This window comes from Lactuca serriola, chromosome 3, assembly GCF_051521515.1.
Source record: "Lactuca serriola cultivar US96UC23 chromosome 3, Lser_US96UC23_V15, whole genome shotgun sequence".
Classification (NCBI taxonomy): domain Eukaryota; kingdom Viridiplantae; phylum Streptophyta; class Magnoliopsida; order Asterales; family Asteraceae; genus Lactuca; species Lactuca serriola.
The window spans coordinates 21484040-21491712 of record NC_136410.1 but is presented as its reverse complement, the minus strand read 5'-3'; positions in this window follow the sequence as shown (position 1 = coordinate 21491712).

Here is a 7673-nt window from a genome sequence, read left to right as displayed (position 1 = left end):
ATCTAACTATAGTTAGTGATAACTTCGTAAACTTATATTTTAGACATGTATACCCCCTCCCCCCCACACACACACACAAAATAAGTTGAAAATGGGGCCATGAACTCACCTATTTGTTACAAAACTATTGATGTAGGGTAGAAATCCACAAGCTAGGACTTCGAGAGACACTCATGGTAGTGGCACAAGAATCTAGGTAGAGAGAGAGAGAGAGAGAGAGAAAATGAGTGAGAGGGTTGAGGAAAATGGTCTGTCGAAGCTTTTTTATTTATAGGAGGTTTAAGGTGCATTCCACGCTTTTCCATGTTATCCCATATCTCGATGAAATCGTGTGTCAGTGCGTGCAACACACTGTGCATGAGAGTGTATGACGAGATAATTGAACTTCAAAAATTCGTAACTCTCATATACGAACTCTATTTTTGACGACTCTTATATATCCGTGTAGATCTCTTCATTCTCTATAACTTTCATTTTGGTCGTTTTGGCTAGTTTTCTCTTTCGTTTTTCGACGTGTTGTTATTATTGTTACAAATCAAATCTTCCTCATACGATATCTATTTTAAGTGTTCTTTGTTTCATAATCCCTACTTTATGTAGTACTAGTTTGGTTAGTTGACGACTTTTCCCAAAGTCGACCTATCTTCTTGTAGTTTTCGACGTTGTAACTTTTTAAGTATGACAGAGATTTATTTCCGATAAATGTTATATGTCGCTCATAATGTGTTAAATTCTTGCGATATATATATTTCTGTAATGTCGGTAGAGTGCAAAATCTTAATATGTTAATCTGCTCGCAAGGTGATGCAAATTTTTGTGCACTTATTTTTGAGCCTATGGTTCTGACGTTAAAAAGAGTGATGATTCAAATTTTTGGTGTTTACAAGTCCATTTTATCGTGTTTCATCATTCGACTATCGACGACGGTTGGGGGTGTATTTCCTGGGTTGTCACATCTCCCCTTATTAACGGAAATTTTGTCCCCAAAATTTAATTTGTAGTGCTTGGGGCGGATGCACTATATGTATGATTACATAGTGTTTATTTTAAAGTAGTAACTAAGTACTTACGCTTTAATTTTATAGAGAGTAATCGACTCCCTAGGGTTCACCTCCGAAGTGACGTTTATGACCGATTTGATTTTTGGTTGTGAGAGTTAGAGAGAGTGTCATTAGACAAGTACTTTCTGATACATAGTGGTAGTGATATCGCCATCAGCCAAGTACTTACTGGAACTTAGAGTGGCAGTGACATCAGTCAAGTACTTACTGGACCATAGAGTGGTAGTGAAAGATATCACGAAAGGTTTTCGAAGAAATTCATTCGAGAATTCCCAAAGGATTCCTATTATTACTATGAATTCTACTTAATGTTATCTAATAATCTGTGGCTTACTGTTACATGCTACTAAAATTAAATAGTTTTTAAATCACGTGGTTTCTCTCTATTGCGGTTGGACTCATATGAGAGTTGCGCAATGGTGCTAAATCACATTTTCTAAAACTATCTAATTCTATAATCATGTAATCTACGTATCCTCCTAATAATTAGCAACATGTGTTCATTAGCTTTTATCGTTTTTGTGTTTTTACGAGTGTTTAAATCTAGTGTTCGAAAAACTATATCGTCGTTTTAGCTTTCGGAAATTGATGAGTGCTAGATTTGATTACGAACATAATCAATTCAAGAAAAACCGTTAAGAACATATAATGTAAATAAAATTTGGTTGGCTTGTATTTAGTCCGAAGAGAACACAAAGTTTTTAGAGTGTTTTACAAACTGAAGAGCACAAAATTTACTCTCAACTCTATTACTTACCATATTTATAGGGTATAAGAGACTCAACAAAAACTACAAGGACTAAACATTCTAGCTTCAAATACAAACAGTGCCTTGCAAATACATAGTGTAAGGTCCTGAAAATGGATCTTACCAGTGATCAAACAATCAGACAATCAAAGAGAACAAGAGATGGAGTAGAAGTAGAATAGAAACAAGCTTGCACATGCTTTATAACTGAAAAACGTCGAGTACAACTTGTTTACAGTGACCGTGAACTCTCTCAGATCAACAACCAATAATGACCTACACAACCTCTATTTATAGGGGACTTGGGCCGGAAACTGGGTTTACGGCCGTAAACACACTACAAGGTCGTAAACACCAAAACAACCTATTAAACCACAATAAAGACTCAGAAGAACTATTACAATTGAATGCCTAGACCAAACCACTAACTGGACCCTTTAATCTCCCCCTTGGTTTGGTGCTAGCTTGAACTCAATTTTTGTCGACCACCATCACATATGACTTCCCCATTGCCCTGTTCCACATCCATTTGCTAATGATATCTGCAACCATAGACGTATATTCTTTGGCAGCTGGCTCAAAAATATCTTCTACAACCTTGATCTGATGAAGGTTCAGCTGATGTATATCCCATTTCCCAAACTGAAGCAAATCTCTCTTGTCATATAAACGAATGCATACATTTTCAAGCTTTATGACAACAGAGGCTGTAGTTTCATCAAACACCCAGTACAGCATGGACCGTACAGATCCATCTGGATGATTTTGAAGAATAGGAATCTACTTTACTTGATTGGTAGTAGGCCACATCACAGATCGAATATGTTGATTGGTTTTGGGATCAAGTACACTTGGGTATAGCTTAATAATCGACTCTACAGTCTTCATTGAAGGAAAAACCTTAAGCACTTGATCTTCCAAGAAATGTTTGAATTGTGTAGCCTTGGGATTTTGAAAAGGATTTTAAAAAGGAGCCTTTGATAATTCTGAAAGGTCAACCCTGGTCCAGGAATGGAAGTCATGAGCATCTTTATACAGTTCTGTGTTGCCACTCTTCCGTCTCACGATCCACATATTTAAAGTGTTGTGAAAGCCCCATGGATGACCCCTGACCTATCACCATATACATCTCTAATGCGATTCTCTCCAAGATCCATAACAGTGATGTTAGGTTGATCCCCATGAGCATTTTGATCCGAGCTCCTTTTAAACAAAAGTTGACCTTTCTTAGCAGATTCTGCCAGTCTAGCACGTTTTAAAGCCACAACATTCGGAGCTTGAACTGGCTCCTTGTCAAATCGATCTACAACACGAGTTGATTGAGCAGATGATGACACAATGGGGTGAGCTTGAATATGCAAATAAATCCTTGACTCATCAGCAGATGTCTTGAACTTGTCACCAAGTTCCTCTTCTAGATTTTTCTTCAAATCAAAGTAGCTTGAAGTGAGGAGATTAAAATGAGCTTGGAGATCAGAAATCTACTTAGTCTTCAAAGTCCCGTCCTTTTCAAGATCAGAAACTTGAGTCTTCAGCTTGGCATTTTCGCTCAAAATGATCAGTTACTTGGATATTGAGCTCAATGTTCTTTTGATCAAGCACGTTCATTTTCTTCTGAAGCTCATCAATGGTTGGATTATCTTCTCCTGAGTGACCTTCTCTAAAGGAAATTCCTTTAGCTCTGGGAGAATGCACTGAGCTTTGTTCCTGAGCACAGCTCTTGTTTGAGTCCAACCGTTGTAGTGTGAGACCTCTCATTTGAAGAATTATCTAGTATTAGTGATATGTAATTGTATTCGTGAGCTAGTTAGAGGAAGTTAACGCGAGTTTCTTCTACAGATGATGGCAGAGAGTGGTGTGGAGTTGCCCTAGGAAAATCTAGGACGAGATCTAGTGCTAGGAGCCTTATCTGTGAGGGGATATAAGTTAACTTTACTAAGTTAAGGCACTTCTTGAGGAAAGTACGGATAGATGTAGAAGGTAGTATGGGCTCGTACTACTGAAAGCAGAGGATCCGTACTTGATTTAAGGAGGGATGCGATGAAGCTAGGGAGCTTTTGGAGTTGTGATTCCTGATTTTTATATTTCGATGCATATTCCAATTGTTTATATTGGTCTATGTTCAGTATGGTGGTATTACGAGGCAGACCCGTTGGCAGTTCTAGTATTGAAGAGGGTTGGCGCTCAGGTTCTGGAGTCAGGCAGCTTGATGACCAGACTGTTGGATTAGGTGTCTAAGCCTATAACTATAATTGGTGTGTACTTGACCCGAGAGTATCATGGTCCTTTTGGATTACCTTCACCAGAGCAATTTGATAGGATGGACTTTGGAAGAAGAGGTTATTTGTGATTTATTAACATGAATTATAAGTATAATATATTTATTTAGGAATCATATTATTTAATTAATATTGATAAACAATTAATTTGGAATTAATTTAGTGATCAAAAGGGACTGATTAAGTAAATCAATAATACTTATAGTATGGGCTAATGATCCATGGTTGATTAGGATGGGTTAAACCTGTATGATAGTCCATGAAGGTTTAAACCTAAAGGGCCTAAGAAATATGAAGGGTCATGGTGAATGAGGGTTTGCATGGATGAAACCCTAGTCATTGCCACACTATAAAAGCACTCCCTTAACCTGTAAAATCGGCCCATGCTTTCTTGTGAAGAATATAACCGATTTTAGTATTTAGCCACTTCTCATAAGCCTCCTCTTGTTTTTGGTGTTTGTGACACATTAAAGGCATCACATTTAAGGTGCTAAAGCTTTTGAAGGCCAAGAACTACAAGCTACACTAAGAGGTATTCATTTAACTTGGTTTTATGTTGTATATCTTCTATTGTATGCTAGTTAGGGTGTGTGCTTTGGAAAATTTGAAATTGCATGTATAATTAGAGAAAACTTAGATCCAAAGCATCTGGGGTTGCATGTGCACCATAAGAGTGTTATAGTTCTCAAAACCCAACAATAGTATCAGAGCCTAGGGTAGTTTTATGTTATATTGATGCATTGGTAATTGTTCAAAGCAAGAAAATCGTTTTCTTTAGAATCTGACTGATGACCACGACGTGGTGACTGTTCAGTGAACGTTTTTTTTTTCTGTTTTTTGGTCACATTTTGGATTATAATCATCACCACACACTGTTTTGACTACTAAAAATCGTTTTTTGATAAGGTAATGATTTCTTTCATCCATTTAAAGGACAATTATCAAATCTAAAGATAATAAGTTGATTATTTGTATTATTTGATTTGAATTGTCTTGCCTTATGAGTTAGATTAGATCAATGACAAATTACATGATAATTTTATGGGTTAAAATTGATCTAAATGCTTTTAAAGAATTCCATAACTTGTCATCAAGTCATGGAAAATGAAAAGTCTCATTCATAAAAAATGCATTAACTCATAAGTTATGGAAACCAACAGTTTTGAAGAGTTACAAAACTTGCCCTCAGGTTTTGGAATTTGTAAATTCTCACTTATGAAACATTTAATTCCAAACCATAGAATTTTAAAAGTTTAAAATTCAACCCTTATACTATTATAGTATTAAAACTTAATACTTATATATATATATATATATATATATATATATATATATATATATATATAAGACAAGTCAGTCTTACCGTTAGTAGGCCTCATTCACGAAGCCGGTCTATAAGGGGGTATAAGGATACTGTCTATAAAATGGTGGTTTAATGGGTGTCCACTCTCACTCACCGCTTCCTTGACTGGTGGTGGGTCGTTAGCCGAACGGGTAGAATAGGACATTAATCCTCATTAATAAGTATAATAAAAGTATAAAGTAACTAAACTTTTATAAAGTCTAAATCTTAGTTGCTTTAAGAAAAATGTGAAAATGGTGCTATTCCATGAAATTGCACGTTGCACCTTGTCAAGTCATTAGTGGAGCGTGTGTGGTTAACAAGCACACTAATTTGGAACTGACAAGGATGGCAAGGGTACCTTGTGTTTTTCGTAGATCATTGGAGTGTGTGTGGCTAACTGACACATTGATTAAGTGATATGTGACATCAAGAGTACCAAGCAATTTGCATAGTTATTCACACCTTGTTTGTGATCCTCGATATCGCAGTCACAAACTTGAAGGGCATAATCGAAATTTTTAAACATGCCATTGAAAAGTTCAATGAATACCAAAGAATCTCGGAATTTCAATTCATTTAAAGATTAATAATCAATTTCGTTTTTCATGGTGTGAATAACCATGCAAATTGCTTGGTACCTTCAAATATTTTGCAATTGGATTACGGCATCCCTCTTCCAAATTGCAGAATATTATGTTGGGTCCTAGCCTTAATATTTCATTTGGGTGTTATATTAAGGATTCTTATCTAATCTAAACTGTGTTCTTTTTGCTTTTCAGATGTCTATCCCAAACAATGCTTCAGGCTCCAACCCTTCTAGCTCGTTTTCCCTCATGAACTTGGTTGGGAGAACTATCTTTGGTGGGTCAAACTTTAATGATTGGATTCGAAACTTTCGTATGGCCCTTCGCTACGAGGACAAAGAATATGTACTTGATAAAGAGCTGAAGGAGATTGATGAACAAACTGCTACTCCCGAGCAAATCGAGGAATATATGGTTCATGAGAGAGACATGACAAAGGTATCGTGCAATATGATTGCTACCATGACTGCTGAGCTTCAAAAGTCCTATGAGGACTTCTGGCCCTACAAGATGCACCAAGATTTATGGAAAGGTACCATCAAAGTGCTCAACAGGAAATGTATGAGATCATTTCCTCCATGATTACAACCAAAATGAAGGATGGAGAGTCGATCATGGCCCACTTGGAAAAGATGCAGATGTTTGTGGACCACTTACTAAAGTTGAATGTGAACTTCGATGAAGATTTGACTATTGATATTATCCTATATTCTTTTCCTGCTTGTTATGATCAGTTCAGAATGACTTATCATATGAACAAGGAGGAAGTCACTCTGAGCAAGCTTCAAGGTCTGCTAAGAACTGCAAAAAGTAATTTGAAAGGCAAGTCTGTTGTACCCACTCTTACTGTTGTTGACCTTGTCTTGGAAATTGGACATAGGAAGGGAAAGAAGAGGAAGGATCCTTCTAAGAGCCACAAGGGAAAGTCCCATGATGGATTCTATTCTAGTGGAGCCAAAGGTGGTCCTGCTAAACCCTCTACCAATCCAAAGGGAACAGAGTGCTTCCATTGTCATGAAAAAGGGCACTGGAAGCGAAGCTGCCCCAAATACTTGCAGGTATTTACGCTATTCTTTCTAATAACTCATCACATGAAAATTATTGGGTCCTTAATATAGGTTGTGGATTCACATTTATTCTGATTTGCAGGGACTAAAAGGAAGTAAGGATGTGGAGCACGGGAAGATAAACTTGATCATGGGGAATAGGAAAGTGTCGCTTGTCATCAAGATTGAAGTTTATTCTTTATCAATTAGTAATGGGATAAAATTAGAGTTGAATAATTGTTGTTACTCATCGGATATGGCGAGAAATGTTATTTCTTTTCATGGTTTGTATAAACTAGGTTTTAGATTTTCATTTGATAATGAAATTGGTTGTATTAATGATTTCTATAATGGTGTATTTTATTTTAAAACATTACCTTGTAATGGTATATATGAAATTGTGATGGTTGTAGATAACTTAGGAAATAATGTGTTAAATATTGATTCGTCTAATGGTTTGGACAAGGCATGCTTGTGGAATTGTCGTCTTGGACATGTCAACAAGAAGCGCATAGCCCAACTCCAAAATGATGGAGTGTTGGAGTCATTCAACTTAAAGTCGGATGACACTTGTGAATCTTGTTTTCTTGGAAAGATGACCAAGTCACCC